The following is a 20,522-nucleotide window of genomic DNA, read 5'->3' on the forward strand; positions in this document are numbered from 1 at the left end:
AAAAAAAAAAAAAAAAACGGTTTTCGTTTATTGATTTTTCCTAAACGGTTATGATTTACTAAACGGTTACACGTGTACACGTGCACACCCCTAAACAATACCAGTGTGACCAATTGTGTCAGGGTGTGGTGCTATGGTGTGGTGTAGAAAAAACGTTGGCGACACAGGTTAGCTCTGATTCTGATTCTATTTACTGGCCTGGTTTAAAACACAGTGACACACATCAATGCACTGCCAGCATTCAGGTCTCCAGCTTAATAGATTTTTTTTTTCTTTTTTCATTAAAACATAACAATCATGACATTAACATTAATTCAATAATAATACAATAATAATACAATAAACTCTAAATAATTTTATATTCTATTATGAAAAACACAATTAATAAGTTAACAACAAAAATCCAAATTACTATTTACATTAATCATTCTCATCTCCCTGTCTAGGGCAGCCATATGGGTGCTCCTGGCATATTTCATGCACACTAATGCACATATTGTGCAGAAAGCAAGCTGCCATTACGACCATTACAATGGTATCAACCCGGGTGTTCTATAAGTAACGAAGTCGCCGCCACTTGCATTTCATCCTTCTGAAGGCCTGCTCCACAATCACCCTCCCACGGCTGACCCTGGAGTTCTGCAGCAGGTCACCTTCAGTCAGAGCTCCGTTGTCTCGCTTGGGAGTGACTATGAAGGGGAAGGCCTGGCCGATGTAAGCACTGTCTCCCAGTAGGGTGTTCTCGCCCATCTTCTCCTGCCAGGATGTGAAGAACGTAGATGACCTCAGCATCCTGGCATCATGAACCCTGCCTGGTGGTCCAGCAAAGATGTCGATAAATCGCCCCCTCTCGTCGACAATCCCCTGAAGGAGGATGGAGTAGAAGGACTTCCGGTTCATATAGTTGCCTCCTCTTATTGGTGGCCTCTGTACCCTGATGTGGCACCCATCAATCGCGCCAATGACACCTTTTATCCTGCACACCCGTTGGAAGGCAGCAGCAGATGCAGCTTTCTCACAGTGATTTGGCCATGACATGAAGATGTGCCCCATGGTGCAATCTGCTTTGAGCACTTGAACTATCACTCTGTGTGCTGAAGATTATGATACCGCAAATTTATCAGAGATCTCCCTGAAACTGTTCTGGTTTGCCATGTACCAAAGGAACATCAGCACCTTCTTGTTAACAGGAACTGGTGGTAGACCTGGCCCGTGTTCCTGATTAATCCCGTTCTCCTCCAACTTGCTAAGGAGATGATGGAACTGTGGTTTGGTTAATCTTAAATGCCGTTGGAAGGTGCAGTCGTCCATGTCCAGCATGACCTCCCACTCTGTTCCGGTCTTTAGGATTACCAGCTGTTGTCTGGACCGCAGGATCATGGATATAAGTATCCTAAGTCAGAAAAAAAAGTGAGGTTAAAATAAAGAATACAATTCTATAGAATATATCAAAGTACTATTTAAGTACTATCACTGTATAAATTGCTTCATTTTGAAATAATTAGAAAAATTTGGGTTGGGTATGTTTATCTTATTTGAAATTAAGTTTTTTTTGCAAATAACTAATGCTTCAATGTATGACTATGACACAATATTACACGTCTACGGACCCCAGCGCTAACGCTAGCACTCCTCCAAGTCAATGTCGAAGGGCTCACCACTGCCAAGGTCACCATTCTTGAGCAATTAGCCAGCAGGAACGATGTGACTGTGATTGCCCTGCAGGAGACCCATGGGGAAAACGGGAACATCCTAAGGGTCCCTGGGTACACTCTGGCCGGACATACCACCGATAAACACCACGGCATCGCCACATTTGTCCGCGATGACATGGCCTGGTCAGCTGCAGGACAATCCCCAGACGTCGCAGACACAGAATGGATCTCAACCAAAGTGCAAGACATTAACATCGTCAACATCTACAAACCACCTCCCAGCAGACTGGTCCCATCATCACTCCCGGATGTCCCAACCCCTGCCGTGTACACTGGCGACTTCAATAGCCATCACACCGACTGGGGGTACAGCAGCTCCAACGCTGACGGCGACTCCCTGGCAGAATGGGCCTCAACGGTTGATGCAATACTCCTATATGATCCGAAGGAGCCCCGTACCTTCTACTCTGCACGCTGGAACAGCTACACCAACCCAGACCTGGCTTTTGCTAAATGGCCCACCAGCCAGTCACTTCCAGTGAGACACATCCTGGACATGTTTCCCCGGTCGCACCATCGACCATCCCTCATCACGATCCCATCTGTGATCCAACCTGTACAAGGAAGGGATGCCAAAAGATGGAACTTCCGGAAAGCAAACTGGGAGCGTTTCACCCAGCACGTGAACAGGGCAGCTGCTGGTCTTCCACCCCTGTGCCCCGACAACCTGAACGAAGCCTATGAGTCTTACTGCAAGATGCTTCTGACTGCTGCTAAGAAAAACATCCCCCGCGGCATCCGTAAAGCCTACGTCCCCTGCTGGGATGACGAATGTGAACATCTACTTCGTGCCCACGCAGAAGCACAGAACAACGTGGACAGGGACAAAGCAGCAGATGAGCTCTTCAGCAGGCTTAACGACAAACGCAGGCAACGTTGGACAGAGACTGTGGAGTCAATCGACTTCACACACTCCAGCCGCCGGGCATGGCAGACCCTGAACAAGCTGACAGGAAGGTCAACAACCCCAGCACAGTGCCCCATCACAGCAAACTCCATCGCATCGCTACTGCTCAGTAATGGCCGGTTCCCCAAAGCCGATAAGGCCTTCACCAGATCAACATCTACAAGAGCCCATGAGTTGCTCAGGGCCCCAGGATGTGACTCCGGTCTATTCATGGACTTCTTGGCGCAAGAAATGGAGCAGGCCATCCAATGCCTGAAGACTGGCAAGGCCCCAGGTGTGGATGGTATCCATGCGGAATACATAAAACACCAAGGGAAGAATGCGACCGACTGGCTCTGCTCTTTCCTCTCCGCATGCCTTCGCCACTTAAAGCTGCCAAAGATCTGGCGTCGTGCCAAGGTGATAGCCCTGCCCAAGCCTAACAAGCCAAGCAACGTCCCCCAAGGATATAGGCCCATCTCACTGCTCTGCATCCCATTCAAACTCCTGGAACGCCTCATCCTGGCTCGTATCACCCCAGTGGTCGACCCCCAGCTTCCTAAAGAACAAGCTGGCTTCCGAAGCGGCAGGTCTACAACAGACCAGGTAACCCTCCTGTGCCAAGACATCGAGGACAGCTTCCAGGCAGGGGAGAAGGCTGGCGCCGTCTTCCTCGACCTTACAGCCGCCTACGACACTGTCTGGCTACGCGGGTTACACCTGAAGCTACTGATGACCATCCCAGATAGGCATATGGTGAGCTTTTTAATGGAGATGCTCAGCAACCGCAGCTTCCGGATACTGACCAACAACGGCCAAAGCAGCAGGGTGAGAAAGCTCAAGAACGGCGTCCCACAGGGTTCAGTGTTGGCACCTATGCTGTTTAACATCTACATCCATGACCTACCCCCAACAACATCTAGGAAGTACGGTTATGCAGATGATCTGGCCATCCTACTCAGCAAACCATCCTGGCAGGCAGTGGAGGAGGGCCTCTCGGAGGACATGAACACTCTGTCCTCGTACCTGAAGAACTGGCGCCTCAAACTCAGTGTGGACAAGACTGTGTCCACAATGTTCCATCTTAACAACAGGGAAGCGTCACGCCAGATCAACGTCATGGCTGACGGCACCCGGCTACAGTCTCAAGCCTCCCCAACGTACCTCGGCGTAAAACTTGACAGAACACTGTCATTCAAGCAACACCTGGACAGTGCCAAGGCAAAGACCACCGCCCGTACTGCACTTATACGTCGACTAGCCGGTACAACATGGGGAGCCACGACGAGGACACTGCGCATCTCCACCGAGGCCCTGGTCTTCACTGCTGCTGAGTACTGTGCCCCAGTCTGGTGCCGCAGTCTGCACGTAAAAAAGCTTGACACTTCCCTCAATGAAGCCCTACGTACGGTTTCCGGATGCCTACGAGCCACCCCAACCCACCAACTACCTGTTCTAGCTGGAATCGCCCCAGCCGAGATCAGACGGGAGGGAGCCATGCTGGCCCTTGCTCAGAAGGCACTGACGAGTGAATCCCACCTCCTCCACAAGACCATCACGGAGAGACCACAGCGCAAGCGCCTCAAATCCCGCCGCCCATTTGACATACGTGCCCAGGAACTGCTCAGCACTACACCAGCTGACACCAGCAGAGCTTCCTGGGTCAAGGCCAGATGGACGGAACAGTGGAGAGCAGCAGTACCATCCAGACTCCACCGCTACATTGAGGATCCCACAGACGTCCCCGGCGAGCACCTACCCCGCAGGCAGTGGACAACCCTCAACCGCATGAGGACAGGTGTGGGACGCTTCGGAGAGTCAATGCAGCGGTGGGGCCTTGCGGACAGCGCCCACTGTGAATGTGGAGACCCCCTACAGACTGTAGATCACATCCTGACCAGCTGTCCCAAACATCGGCCACCAAATGGCGACCCTGGCCTAATGAACCTGGATGACGAGACGCTGGAGTGGCTTGCTACAACCGAGCTGCGGATCTAAAGACATACGCAAGAAGAAGAAGACACAATATTAGGCTATAGGCTACACATAGGTCCTGCCTACTACATCCTCATAAAAAACAATTGACTGCATTCTTTTGTTTGATCAAGGTGTAGGCTACCTAATACACTTGTAACTAAACAGGCCCTGGTTTGCAGTGAGCCAATAGCAAACCCAAAAACAGTAGCAATCTTCTGTATTATAATTTGTTATCAACACAACCAATTGAACAAGAATGACAGTGAAACAGGTAGCCTATGCTAATCAAACTTGAGTCAGAGGCTTTTTGTCAATCAGCATTATGCCTAGGCTTATAAGAAAATAGCGATACGATTTTTTTTTATCTCGCTCAGCCCAGCCACAACAAGACAGGCAAGACGTGATGTTTTTATTTTATTTTAAATATGCAAGTAGCCTAATTGAAACCGGTCATAACCCATTGTTATTGTGTCTAAAGTAAAGATAACGGGATTTCTCATTGAAGTTGTTGTATGGTTGTACCCGTTTATTCTGATGCACGGTCAATTGAAACAAAACTCCAATGAAATATCCCGTTAGCCGTATAAAAACATTTATCAAAACAACATACCTTCTGCGTTTACTGTCATGTTCTGTCATGTTTTTGAAGTGGACTGCATATTTTTCTTGTAGTTTCTTGTACTCGGCAAGAGCTAAAACGGCAACAGCTTTCTTAGGGCATCCATCGTTCTTCTCACTTTTTTTCCGAGTTCCGACTATAGGGGGATTTTTTGTTTACCAACACGGCGGATGCGTGCGCAGCGCAAATGCAGAAAGCACATGGTTGCCATGGTTACCCGTTTAGTTATATTGTAGTTGTGGTGTTTTTTATAGGTCTATGGTGTTAAATAGCGATGTTGTCAGCTTACTAAAAACAGTTTATCAGCGAGTGATAACATTGGTTATGCTTAAACATTAACAATATTGAACGGGATACGTCTTAATGACCCATACGCGTTGCCGGCAGTTGAGCTATAAATGATGAGAAGAAATGGCCCCGACGACTTCCGTGTCCGGACATCCATCCGAGAGAGCCTGAAGTACCACACGACACTGGATGCCTACAGTTATGTCACAGACAATCATGTTCAGGACATATGTGAACATATCTTAGTGCACTAAAAGAGGGTTTGTAAGTGTATAGTCATAAGAGTATTTGCCTTTGAAATGTTGAATAGCCCGAACAGCAAGTGCGCCATCATGCACATCTAGCCTTTGTGTTTATATTGTGAAACGTGCTCCTTACTAAGTTTAGATGTGAAAAAAAAAACGTTAGCCATTATACTGTATTTATTTTCAATGTATTTATTTTCAATGTATTTATTTTCAACTTTTTGCCCGGCCGCATACCCGGGACTTAGCCTATTTGCATCCACATTTCCATTTTTGGGATGATCTTTTTAGGTTCACACATTTGTAGTGGAAGTTCTGGCAGCAGTCTGGACAATTGATCATTTTCCCAAAGCTGGGCTTCTTGCAGCACGGACACTTGCTGTCTTCCCATCGGTCAGGGTCTTTGCTGCGGCAGATGAGCTCAGGGAGGAGGTGATTTATAAAGAACGCTTCTGCCTTTGGAAGATGTTCCTTCATAAACTTCTCATCCCTCTGTAGCCGAAGAATTACGATGTCGGATTTGGTCCACAACATGAAGTCGCAAATGTTCATTTTACATACGTACATTTGCAGCTGTACCTGCGAGTAGTACTGGTGGGCGGGTCGCAGATGGTAGCCTGCACCGAGACAAAAGGAGGCATCTGACTCTGACCCCTGTAGTCCCTCTCTGTACTTATAGGGGCACTTTATCTCCAGCAGGCCTGTCCCACAGCAGTCGCAGGACAACACTCCATCCGGAGAAGCAGCCAAGTAGGGCTCATCTGGACTGACTGTAAGACCCACTGCTTTGACAGTCATGTTACTGTGATTTTTTTGCATTTCTTGAACATACTTTTCACGGGCAGTAGCCTCCATTTGTCTTCCCCATATGACTGCTGGAACCGTCAGATCCTTTACATTGTAATGCAGGATTTGTTTCACCAAACTGTCAACTGAAGAATCCTTATTTTTGATCACCCGGTGGAAGCTGCTGCCTGTTATTCTTCCCACTCGTTGTATTTTCCAAGTTGTACACTCGGCCTGCTCTTTGGTGACCTCCTGGAGGTGTTCCAATCTGTGGATGGTGCATTGAGCAGCTATTTTGTCATAGCTGGTTTTGCACTTCTCCCTAAGGTCAGCTGGCGACAGGTCCCTTGCAGATGGCTCGTACATAGCCGTCAGGGGCTCAGGGAGTTCATCTTCTGTTTCTGATGCAGTGTCTGTGTCTGAGTCTGCAACAGTGTTTGTGAAAAATGCAGCGTCTGGACATATGGCTTTGAGTGCCTGCAGATCTTCAGTTGTAATGTCTGTGTGAAGGACGAAATGTATATGAGCAATATCAAATGATAGGCAGTATTTTAAATTAGCACATCAGTTTACTTATCGAAAGGCTTTTTGTACATTTTTTTTTATTTAATTCAATTCTGCTGTTTTTGTTATTGTTTATTTAGTTATTGTTTATTTATTTATTTATTTTCATTGTTGCTATTTTTGGAGATTTGTGAGAGCCTGTGTATGTACAGTGTGTGTTTGTGTTGAATAGTTTGTTTTGTGTATTGTATTTGTATTGTATGTTTTCTTTGTTTTTGTTTTTTGAGGACCCCCTCGAAAACGAGATGATACATCTCAAGGGGCTTATCCTTAAATAAAATTTTTGAAAGAAAAAAAAAAAAGTTACTAAAAGCATAGGTATAGGCCTATAATACAACTTGATGTGAAATTTAACGTAACTAAAAGCGGGATGAAAATTCAGAGCAAGAAAAAGGCTAAATAGAGAACTAGGCATATGTTGCTAGCCAATAATATTGTTAATATCACTGATTGACAATTGAATTACCAATTGGATGTGCCTATGGGCCAGTCAGCTGCAGGGCCCGCCCATCGGCAAATCCCATTGATACAATTGTCAGTCACTCAATCACCTAGCTGTGGACGGCTGTCAATAATAGTTTACAGAGGAGCAGCGTGTCATTGCGCTCTTGTCTACCTGATTTGTTTTGGGGTGTTTGCGCGTGATGGACTTTGGGCAACTCTGTGAGATGTCTCTTTGGTCGGCTGAAGTTGATGTTTTTTAGCTTTTGTGGCTCTACTTTCTTTCGGGACATATCATTCCATCGATTTGGCTTGGACGTGCAGGCGACCTCCTCCTCAGTGCGTGTGCGCCCTGACAGCTCAACCTTGCACATGATGGCTGCAGCATGACTGCAACAGGAAGCGAGGCTGGTGCGAGGAATACCATTTATTTATTTGCAAAAGTGAGTGAAACATGATCTTACAATATCTGCTGTGTCTGGGTGACACTTACCCTGCCATGCATGTGCAGTTGGCTGTTAGGATGTACCCAAGATCCCTATGGACGTAAACCCAGGCATCATACGGTTTACATTTTAGTCCCTGTCTCTGGCTGGGCAGGACACCGGCCCTCAAAACGCAAAACCCTGAACTTGTGTCATAAAACTTAACCTCTTGCACATGACCACAAAGAACATAATTATATGCGTCTAGGGATTTGTATGCACGCAGATTTTCCCTCGTATACACACTTGGCTTCTCAATGAGATAGGTGTATATGTCGGGCCACACGATTGTTGGCCATTTGGACATATCTGAAATCCATTTTTCATTTTGGATGGTGTATGGATCTGGTAATTTGTCACCATTACTAAGGACTAATTTGTTGTGATAATCGATGCAGTCCGAGCTACTTAGGCTCCCAATGTAACTGATCTCTGCCATTTCTGTCCCAACATTAGCTAACGAGCTAGCTTAATACGTGTCTCCTGTCAGTAGCCTACCTATGGTCAGTATATTAGCTACTATGTTTACATTAATATTGGCGGTCAATTTTTGTATTCTAAATGTATGTGGCAGGCCGTAAAGTAAAGCTACGTCGTAAACAAATTTTCTTTGTTGTTAGCTTTTGGGACATGGTTACCACCTCATATTGTAGACAAGACATCACAAACTACGAGCGAAATACAAGGTAGAGGAGCTGCAGAGATCAAGTGCTGGCATTGTGAGCAGTATACAACAAAATACGACAACGATGCCCTTTGAAACACATTTATTTCATCTGTTCCTATTTAACATTCAAAGTGTAGTTGCCATTTGTTGTCAATAAAAAACGTAACTTGAAAATAAAGAAATCAAACAAAGCAACGTTATCAAAATCATAGCCACTGAGGCACTAGGGGGACGAATCTTACGCATGGTAGGCAAAAGAGTCACTGTCCAGTTGGGAATGTGCATTTTGAAGGTTTATTTTCCAAGTGTACAAGCAAACAAACAGCTTATAAGTCCCTCTAAAAGCATTTGGCAGACACCAGTGGTTTCCTGACCAACTCCAGAGAGAGCACAATCCCCTTACGCGTTATTTACAAACTATTTAAATAAAGTATTAAACTTCAATAAAAAACACAATCATTAAATTATTATTATTATTATTATTATTATTACTACTACTACTATTATTATTATTACTATTAATTACAGTGTGCATCTTGTAAAGAAATAAAGTAAAAAGTTATTTCATGTCACTATCTGACAAAGACTAACTTTTTCGCCCAAGAGCACAATCCCCTTACGTGTTATTTACAAACTATTTAAATAAAGTTTTAAACTTCAATAAACACAATCATTAAAGCTATTCTTACCTTTGTAGAGTTTTTACACTTATTTTAAATGACTTTAAAATGGTACAAATAAGGTTTTTACACTCTAAAATGCATGGTAGACCCACCAGGAATAAAAAGAAACAATTATTTCAGTCTCATAATATTAGGTGAAAACTACAACCAATCAAATCGTTCGGACCGAACGATTTAATTGGCCGACAGACCTGTCTGTTTGCCGTCTGCTTGTGTACCGCGCATTCGTGCACGCGCGTCCTCAACGAAAGGGTTTGTTTTGATTCCACGGCAGACGGGAAGGCGGGATATTATGATTGTGCTGAAATGCTCAAACTCACATCCATCCGAACTGCTTTAAATTATTATTTATTATGATTAATTATTGTTATTTATTATTATTATTATTATTGTTATTATTGCTACTGTTATTATTATTACTACTATTATTATTATTATTATTATTATTAATTACAGTGTGCATCTTGTAAAAAAAATAAAGTAAAAAGTTATTTCAAGTCACTGCTGCTGTACATATTCACTAATAAAAATCTTTAAATGTATCTTTGACTCTTGTATACTTTCTTTATAATCTAATTTCTCGGGACTATACATTTGCACATGTTAGTTAACGCTGCACACACAACTGCAATGTCATCCAACAGGTCAACCTGTGAAATTGGAATCACAGTAGTTAAAATTTTAAAATTTTTCCACCTTCCAATTATTCTTTCTATATGTATTCTAACATTTGACAAGCGCCTTGATTTATCTACTTCTCGAGCAGACAGCTGCTTTTTACCTTTAGTGAAGTGAGGGATCCTTAGGTTAGCACCACGCATGGCAAGATCATCTCTGATGGTAAAACCACGATCTGCTAGTACCTCGTCATTCACTTCTAGAAGGTCATAAATTCCAGATTCGGCTGTAATTTGCTTATCAGAAACACGCCCACCCCAACCTTCGGACATGAATGTAATTGCTCCTGAAGGTGACATGCCAACCAAAAACTTTAATGTGTTGTGGCTCTTATAAGTTGAATATGTTTGGGCTCTGGCTGTTAGGTTTGTGGGTCTGCTAATTAAAATTTCAGTGCAGTCAATAATGCACCTGCAACGGAGGAATTTAGGTTTGAAACATTTTGGCATGTTCTTTAATATGGCATGCTTGCTTGGCCACTTGATAAGAGGCTTTTTTCATTTTTTTTTTCATTTGACTTTTATTTATCCTCGAGAGACCAATTGAGGGGTGACCCTCATTTTCAATGACGTCGAGTCAAAAAAGACCGAGATAAAACAGGGAGCCAACTTCTCAAAATTTTGGAGACGCGACATTCGCTAATTTTAAATCTGTATGCTATATCCTTATTGGTGAGTCCTAATCTAAGTTTCATGAGGATGGCCAATAGATGGTCCTCCAGGGTCAGAGAGCCATGCACAACCTCTACACTGTCTTTAACTAGCTGTAGGGTCCAGTTAAAGAGGGCACTGGTCAAGCCTGTGAAAAACAGAAACTGTGCTGCTTTACTCTTGATAGAAGCAAAAGAGAACTGTGTACTCCTAACTGTTGCTTTTAACTGTTCATTCTCTGCTTTCAGTTTGCTGATGTCTACACGCAGGTTGTCACACTCGGTATGAAGTTGGCTGTATTTCTGTTTGAGGTCATCATGGACAGCCTTCGGAACCATAGCTTCTGAAAAATAAATCAGACAAATAGAAATTTCACCATCCTATTTTCCGTGCCATGATTAATTACTTCTTCAAAACAAATATATAAACATGACAACATGTGGCCCGGGAAAGAGAAGTTTGGGGTTCCCTGCTCAAGCTGCTACCCCCGCGACCCGATTTTGGATAAGCGGTTGAAGATGATGATGATGATGAGATGAACATATTTGTCTACACTCTCAATCTATACTCTACAATAATGAAGATGTTTACATTCAGAAAAACATTAAAAAAAACACATACTTACTATATTGTTCTATTGTATTATATATTGCTTTAATACAACATATAGCTTCTGTACAGGGTATTTTAAATCACTTAGATGTTACTACCACTTATTTATTCTTACTTTTTTTTGTACTTGTATACTCTTATAATGCTATCCTATTCGCACAATAATCCCAATGTACCTGTACTGTCCTGTACCTATGCAAATGGTAATAAACATATTATATTCTATCCTACTTAAGAAGAGGTATGGGCTGAGAGGCTTTTAGTTTTTATTTAAACAGAGGTTCTTTCCCTTCCAAACAGGTTCACAGACAGTCTTGGTCTGGTTAGTGTTAAGGGTTCTTACCAGTACAAAGATCAGCACCAGGCTCCATTTCACAATCAGTTGGAGAGAGGGAAGTGGGTGTGGACTGAAGTCCATTGTCTGGACATCTGCGGGAGGGTTCATCCCTTTGTTTTTTTCTCTTATATCTGTAACACACAGAAGAGAGGGATCATATAGTACAAAAAAAGCAGTTAAACACAAGTTTATTTGTTCCTTAAGTGTACAATTCCCATATCATGTGTAACTGCAGGCAGTTTTTCCTGCTCTTTAAATATTATTTGTAATTCACCATTTGACCACAAGGTAGACTGTTGTGTATTTTTATTTTTTCATATAGTTATTAGTGCTGTCAGTTAAACGCGATATTAACGGCGTTAACGCAAACCCATTTTAACGGCGTCAATTTTTTTATCGCGCGATTAACGCTCGTCATGTCCTAGGAGACGTTGTGGTTTTTTCACAAGCTGTTGAATCAACTAGTAATGTTTTAACAACTGAAACACCACAAACTATACATATGGCTCGCAGTTAAGTTACTGTCAATTCAAACGGAACATGTCCTACAGCGTAATTTCACATTAAAATCATTTAACTGGCAAAACGGCGAAACGTCAAGTCAATTCTGACTTTTATTTTGAAGCAGAAACCGGAACCTAGCACTTCCTAGCTCAGTTACGCGACCGTCACTAGTCTTCCGTGTGTGACTCTGAGACCCATGCTCTGAGTCTACACGGAAAAGAACAGAAAAGAAAGCTTTTCATTTGCAGAAGTCTAACTTATAACCCTGCGCGCACACCAAAACTTCCATGAATGTTAGTGGCAGCCACCAGTCATTCATTTTCACTTTAATTTTCGCTACGAAGGGAGACTGAAGCCTCGGCTGCAGCAGCGCCATGGCAACCACCTGTGTGTCCACTCAACACAGTCTGAAATAAGTTGTGGATGAAAGACTCCCAAAACATTTAGGCAGCAACCAGTCTAATGTAGCCTTAATACTAATTTGTTTTATATACCCTATGTTGTTTTATGGTTTGGTTTTTAAATAAAAAAAGAAGTTCCAATATGTTTGTGAATGCTGTTCAAGGGGTAGGGTGCAGGGGGGGGGGGGGGGGGGTCAATAGGCTATTGTTATTTGCACTGAATTGCAAATTATGATATTTTAGAAGAAATATTGTATCATTGTAATTCAGTGTATTTCTTCTTAAATATCATAATTAGAATGGGTGTGATAAGAGCATTAAAATGAGAAAATATAATGGGACAAAAAGAAGTCAAGGGACATTCAGGCTAGAATAAATAAAAATGCGATTAATCGCGATTAATCGCGAGTTAACTATGACATTAATGCGATTAATCGCGATTAAATATTTTAATCGCTTGACAGCACTAATAGTTATATTAAATCACTCAACAGTTATCTTTGCACTCCCAATCATACTAAGTCGAGACATGCTTGTTGATAAGTTAACAACAAATCACACGGATCATATTTACCGCTCCATCTTTGTATCGCCGTCTTTACCAGACTGGGTTGAGTAGGGGAAGATTGACGGGACAAAGTCAGGACTGTCGAAGTCTTCAGATGCCTCTCCTGTACAAATAAATTGTATTCCAATGATTTAAGGGTAGAAAGGTACTTATAGTAACGCAACTTAACAACACTATCAAGTTACTGTTACATTAGCTTTCAAGCTAGTTGTACTCCAATTGTTTACAATCGTTCATTATTAACATTTATATATATATATATATGTAGGACTCAATAAGTTTGTTCATTATAAAACCAACTGTACTGATTAGTTTGTCAGCTAAGGCTTACCTGATATGAAGTGATCGCTGCAGATTGAGGCATTTTTAATCATCTGCTCGTTCCAATCACTCCTTCTGATAGCTTGTAACCAAAGACGTCTCCTGTTTGCCTTAAATGGGGTGCGAGTTGCTGGTATCCTGTAAAACTTCCTCGTTTTGTTAAGCTTATTATAACGGTTTGTACATCCAACAACACAGCAAGACATTGTCGCTAGTGTCTCTCTTGTCTCTTTCTGCGGCGGACATGCGCAGTAGAGCGGGGAGTGACGCGGTGTGACGTAGACTGGAAAGGGGTCTATAGAGACAGTGCATGAAATAGGCCACGCCCATGACCACGCCCATCGTGGGGGAAAACATTGAACAGCGTTCCGTTCACTTTGTATTGAAGGAGACCTGTCTTCTGCAAACAAACTTAATTAAAACTTAATCAAACATCCATTTAACAAAAAAAACTTTACTTTCTTGAAAGCCACGACTCTTGTCTGTCTATACGAGCTGTTTTTGTGAAAAATAATTGAGTAATTTTCAATATTGAGGTGTTTTTGTCCGGTCGGACCCATCGTGGGGGAAACCGTTGAACACCGTTACGTTCACTTTGTATTGAAGGAGACCCGTCTTCTGCAAACACACGTAATTAAAACTTATTCAAACATCCATTTAACAAAAACACGTTACTTTCTTTAAAGCCACGACTTTTGTCTATCCATACGAGCTGTTTTTGTGAAAAATGATTGAGTAATTTTAGATATTGAGGTGTTTTTTCCCGTCCGACCTGGCTAGCCTACAGCAGAAGGCTAACATTAGCCTAGCATTAAGCATACATTAGTTAAGAGTTTTGTCTCGATATGGAAAATTACTCAATCAATTTTCACAAAAACAGCTCGTATAGACAGACAAGAGTCGTGGCTTTAGAGTATGTAACGTGTATTTGTGAAAGGCATGTCGTATTACGTTTTTATTAAGTTTGTTTGCCGAATACGAGTGTCATTCAATAGAAAGTGAACGGAGCGCTGTGAATTGTTTTCCCCCACGATGGGCGTGGCCTCAGATTATGACGCGTTATGCACTGTCTCTATACATCAGGACGGCATTACGTCATCGAGAGCAGGTTCGCGAAACCACGCCCCTTTTTAGGGGAAAACAAACTCTGTAACAAATAGACGTTGTATGGTGGTGGCAGCTGTGACAGCGCTGACATTTAATATCTAAGATGCCAAAAAGTTGTTGTGTTGCCGGTTGCTCAAACAACCAAGCGAAAAACATCGGTATGCGTTTTGTTCCCTTACCATGTCGCCAAAAATACCCAGAAAGAAGGGTTTTATGGCTACAAGCAATACGACGGGAGGACAACGCCGGGAAGCTTTGGGACCCGGCATCTCCCCACACATATGTTTGTGGGGCACACTTTAAATCAGGTAAGGAGGACTAAATTAGTGAAGGCTAGTTCATTATTGATTAACAATAATTAACGTTATGTATGCTAAAGATGGCTGTTTATAGGCCTATAGGCTATCCGCTTTGCTGAGCCAACTGACAGCCCGTTGCCATGTTAAGTTAGCAACGGGCTGTCAATTAATTTGATATTTTAGCTTAAATATCCCCTCAGGCAGTAGGCCTAGGCTATCAGTTACAAATGGTAACTTATTAGTCCCCCAATAAGTCTTTAGGCTATTTCAATGTCCGTTTTTTTCCGTCGGCCTACTGCAGTCTTTCTTTGTAGGCCTAGAGCATTATAGTTAATCAAATTTGATATGTTGTGTTTTCAGGTTTCCATGTGAATGACGAGGTGCACCCAGATTACGTGCCGTCCCTTTTCCCACACCGTAAAGAAACCATCATGTCTGTGACCAAGAAAATGGACAGATTTCATAATGCCAGGAAGCGACAATCATGTGTAATACAATCAATATCAAAAACAAAGTTATCACGTAAATCTAATGAATTCAGGGCCCCTGCTTTGCCTGCGACGGATGTTCCATGTACTACAGATGAAGCTGTTGGTTTTCAAAGACCATTAGGAGAGAGTGAGAGGGCTTTGATTTTATCAGAAATGGATCAGCTACGAAAAGAACGAGATGAAGCTAGAAAAGAGAGAGACGCCGTTGAACATTTTTCAAGGGAGCGCTTATGTGCTAATGCAGTAAGGGAGAATGATGCTGCATGCAGTGCAATGAAGGGCCTCACCTGGGCAGTTTTCTCATGCCTGCATAAATTCATATCCCAGTTCATTAAGCCAAGGAGGGTTTTCAAGATGTCAACAGAAGACCAACTTTTCCTGACTCTTTTGAAACTCAGGCAAAATCCATCAATAGCCCTCTTATGCCAAGTCTTAACAATTAGTAAATCGACAGTGCATGACATCATAACACGGTGGGTGGATATGATGTACGCAAAAATAACATTTCTTCTCAACTGGCCTGATCGAGAATGCATCACATGTACTATGCCACCAGACATGCATGCAAAATTTCCACGACTCACGTCTATTATAGACTGCTTTGAAATTCGCATTGAATATTCAAGGACCCTAAAGGCAAGGTAAGTGTTTAGCATTGACAGGCATTAAGTCAACTGAAACACTTTGTTTTATGTTTGGTTTTATTATTCAAAAGCTAAAAAGGGTAAACTTGTTTCATCTCATTCACAGAGCAAAGACTTACTCTCACTACAAAAAATGAACAACTGTGAAGTATTTCATTTCATGTAGCCCAGCTGGAAGCATCACTTTCTTATCCAAAGGGTGGGGAGGCAGAGCGTCTGATGTGAAAATCGTCAGAGAATCGGGATTCATATCCCCACAGTTCCACCAACCTGGCGACCAGGTAGTGTAAATATTGATATCTACAGATAATGATCTCTTTGATTGTGCTGTTCAAAATGTGATGATTGTGCTGTTCATAATGTGTTACACGTCAATGGTTAAAAAGTTACTAATGCTCTGATTAGTGTATGAGAATATGGATATTTCGTATGAGAGTAATTTCAATACTTAGATGTTTGCTTCAGATTTCAAGCAGTATTGTCACCACTGCACAAAAAATGTAATGATTATGTTTATTCATGTGTTCCAGATCTTAGCTGATCGGGGGTTTACCCTTCAGGAGGACTTTGCTGTGTTAGGTGTCAGTCTAATCACACCAGCATTCACCAAAGGGAGGAAGCAGCTGTCGGGTAGAGAGGTTGAAGAATCCAGGGTGAAATCCAATGTTCGAATACACATTGGTAAGATTATAATATTAATTTCACTAGCATTATTGATTTTATTACTATACAAATTAATTTTCTTCTCATTGTACATTGACCAAATAAAGAACCCATTTACCAAGTAAAATGTTCATAAATAATAAGGAAACAAACTGACATCATTTCAGTAAAAAGTCTCAGTTTAATAAAATATTAAACAGAAATACATTCCAATGAAAATTAGAAAAGTTCTAGATATACTATATTAAAAAATAAAATTATTTAATTCATGTCCTATTACTTTAAAAATCTTGCACTTTTTGTTGTAGAGCGAGTGATCGGAGTCTTGAAAAACAGGTTCCACATCCTGGATGGCCCACTTCCAGTGCAGTTTGTTAAGTCCCTTCGGGATGAAAAATTAAGCACAGAAGAGGCAACAGTTGACAAAATTGTTCATGTATGTGCAGCCTTAGTGAACTTGTCATCAAGTGTTGTCTCTCCCAATTCTCACTAGGCCCTTTCACTTCATCTCCCTGAGTAATGTACCTGTATATTCTTTAAACTCTCCCTGTTACTTGTATGTCTGCAGATTCTGTTCCCATCTCCTGTAAAATACAACAAAATCATTGTTGTAAATCAATCAAAGTTGTGTATATTGTTTGTAGCAGAGCTTCAATTCATTGTATATATTGCTCATTGTTGTAAATAAAAATTCACTTTTTACATACAACTCTCTGTTTGGTTGTTGATTTTGGGGTTTAGAGTTGGGACAGTCACAACTTAAATGTTTAACATGATTAAAATTGTAAGTTTTATTACCTCAACCTCTTGGTCAACCCTTGTGTGCAAAGTTCCAGTCAACCGAGGATATACATGTTTTGCCCAGAACCTGCTAATGGTATCAACTGTGCTCTCAATGAAATCCTCATTTCGTGGGACTCGAAAGATGGTGCTTTGCTGCGGGGTCCAGGTTATAAAATCAGCAAAGCCTGCACAACATGCAAACATCTGCATTTGAACCTGTAAGACATTGATTTTGAAAGAAAAATCCAGTGTTAGGACTTATAACTTTATCTAAAAGGAAAAGACTGGGTATGGCTGGGTATATGGCCCAAAGCAATAAAAGAATGGGTTCATGCAGTATGAATGTACTTAAAAATTAACTCTAGTTGATTTTGTTTATTTGAATTAATGGATTTGACATCAGCTTGATCTCCAGGTATGCGATGACATGAATGTACACTGAACACGATTGTACCTGAGTATAGTAGGCATGGTTCGTCTTCAAGGAGAACAGGGTGTCCAGATGTCCTCTCTCCTCCTCCGGCCAGTTGGTCGAATTATTTTTTGCCCATTTATAAGGACACTTTGCCTCAATTACTCCTTTTCCACAACAGTCGCATGAAACATATGCGTCACATGTCACCCCAATGTATGGCTTTGCCTTTGAAATTCTAAATCCAGCTATATTGACATGTAAATTTGTGTGTTTTAAAAATATCCTCAGAAATCATGATTTTAGAAGAGATGTTGATTTGTTCAGTGCACAGGCCGAGAGCATACTTGTATGTATTTATCGCATCTTTTTCATGATTTTTGCCCCACTCGAGGGATGGGATTTGTAGTGGATTATGAGCATGATTACAGATTTCATTGATTAGTGATTTTGATGGTATTTTCATTGACGTGTGTGTAACTTTATGAGCAATAGAGCCTGTAATCCGCCCCACCCGATGCAAATGCCATGCTTTACAGGCTGCTTGGCCTGTGGTTTCCTTCTCTACCTGGGAGACTTGTTCTTCAGTAAAGGACTCCAGCTTCTCATACCAGGGTTTGGGGACGAAAGACTTATAATGATGTCTGAATGTGCTGAGGCAGATGGGAAGCTCATTGGTCTTGGACAACATTTGTAGAAACTGTTTCTTCTGTGGGCTTGACGCTTTTGGAACGGGTCTTCGGTTCCTTCGACCTACTAATTTTTTGGCCTTTTCACTATAAAATGTAATATCTTTTATCATAGATGGTTCAATTGTCCTAATAGAAACTCCATTCCAGGCACAGGCAACACTTGTACATGCCATTCTGGTGTATCCCAGGCGGACACATGCTTCCATTTTAAATAGGACGGCAGCAACATGAGAGCATGTTTCACCAAGTCTGTTAAAAAAAAATTAAAAATTAAGAAAATTTTGATTTAGATTAGGCTACTTATTTTCATTCATCATGACTGACTGATTGATTGATTTTTTGATTGACCATGGGACGTGTGTGCTTGTATGTTTGAGTGATCCAGGGTGTTGGAGCTTACCCTGCCATGCAGTCACAATGTGCTGCTAAGACTTTCCCATCATTCTTGAGAGCAACCCAGGTGTTATGTGGTTTCTCTGTGACACGGTAGGATGGCTTGACCTGGGCCTTAAAGACTGTGCATTCTGATCCTTCAGGCTTTACATGAAAAATGATTTGCACCCATCCATCAGTGAAGAACTTGTGTGCTTCAAGGGCCTTGTAGTTCCTCATTTTATTTGCTGTATAAATTCCTATATTAAAATTGAGAAATGAACAGAAAAAATAATAGTAATTTCACAGTAACTGTAAGTAGCCTAAACTGTTCATCTTGAGCTAAACAGTCCGCTGTGGAAGTAATAAAGCCCGTGTTCATTGCTGCAACCAACCCACGCCTCACTGTGTGTGCTTCGGCTTTAGCTGTGAAGGTAACAATATGATAGGTCATAACACGAACTAGGAAAAAGTGGCTACAAAGTAGCCTAGTTATGTTTCCACTCCTGTGTTTTGTTAACAGTGCCGTGAAGCCCATTTTAACGGTTGGACCGTTAAACGGACATGCTAGTTAGGATAGTTGTGTCTGATTAGGCTAATACACGACAGAGAGGGACTAAAAAGTAAAATACTTCACTACTAATTAATAATCATCTTACCTGGAGACTCTACAACAGGGGTGTCCAAACTACAGCCCGCGGGCCAACTGCGGCCCGCTTTTTATTGGCCCGCGGCCGATTTTAAAAATATAATGCAATATGGCCCTTTAAAAAAAAATTTTTTTTTTTTTTTTTTTTTGCATTTCTTAGTTAACCCACTAGTGCAGGGGTGTCAAAACTGATTGATTGGCCCTTGGCACATTTTAAAAATATAATGTAATATGGCCCTTTTCATTTTTAAATAATCTAAATGCACTCATTATATTGCAGAGAAATATGTCCCATAAAAGAAAAAGAGCATCAAGGCCATCCCAGAGGACCCTGCATAATATTCAAATTTAAATTAATATTATTATGGAAAATCTATGTGTCCTTCTCCAATAGCTTCTAAATCATCTGACACAGTGTTTACATTTTTTTTCATACAAAATTCTTCAGCTTTAGCCTCTTAATTTCCCTCTCAAAGTGCACCAGATTCATGCATTTCACTTTAAAAACTTAAAAAAATCTCCCGGGGGGGCATACCCCCGGACCCCCCTTGGAGGGGCGGGATCTCAGCTGGCTACTATTTTCACCAAGCTGGACATTAGACGTAAAAGCAGAAAACACTGGGTGTATCAATGGCATTTAACAAGAGGGGGATGTATATTTTTAATGTGCAAGTAAAGTGTTGTCGTGAAGAAGGATTACAATTTACGAAGACACTATGAAACTAAACATCAGAGCAGCTACATGTCCAGATTATTTTTGCAAAGTGGCCCGGCCCTTCGTAGATTTTTCTGTATGTGGCCCTCAGTGAAAAAAGTTTGGACACCCCTGCTCTACAAGATAATAATAAATGTCAGGATATGACAAATCCGGCCACTGGGTGGGGTCATTGCTCCAACTTGACGCTGGGAGGCTGAACGGACATCGTTTTGTATCAATTAAATTGATCTTTTCCAGAAATCGATCCCTTTCTCTTGCTGGTAGG

General features: G+C 41.8%; 1 pseudogene across 1 annotated transcript; it reads right to left on the reverse strand.

Annotated features, from left to right (window-relative positions):
- Positions 1-420: 420 nt before the first annotated feature.
- LOC307268060 lies at positions 421-1,808 on the reverse strand (annotated as a pseudogene). Its single transcript has 2 exons — positions 1,771-1,808; positions 421-1,393 (listed from the first exon to the last, which is right to left on the reverse strand). The product of its transcript is annotated as an uncharacterized misc_RNA (transcript).
- Positions 1,809-20,522: the final 18,714 nt, after the last annotated feature.

Source organism: Ammodytes marinus, assembly GCF_949987685.1.
Source record: "Ammodytes marinus genome assembly, chromosome: 21".
Lineage (NCBI taxonomy): Eukaryota > Metazoa > Chordata > Actinopteri > Uranoscopiformes > Ammodytidae > Ammodytes > Ammodytes marinus.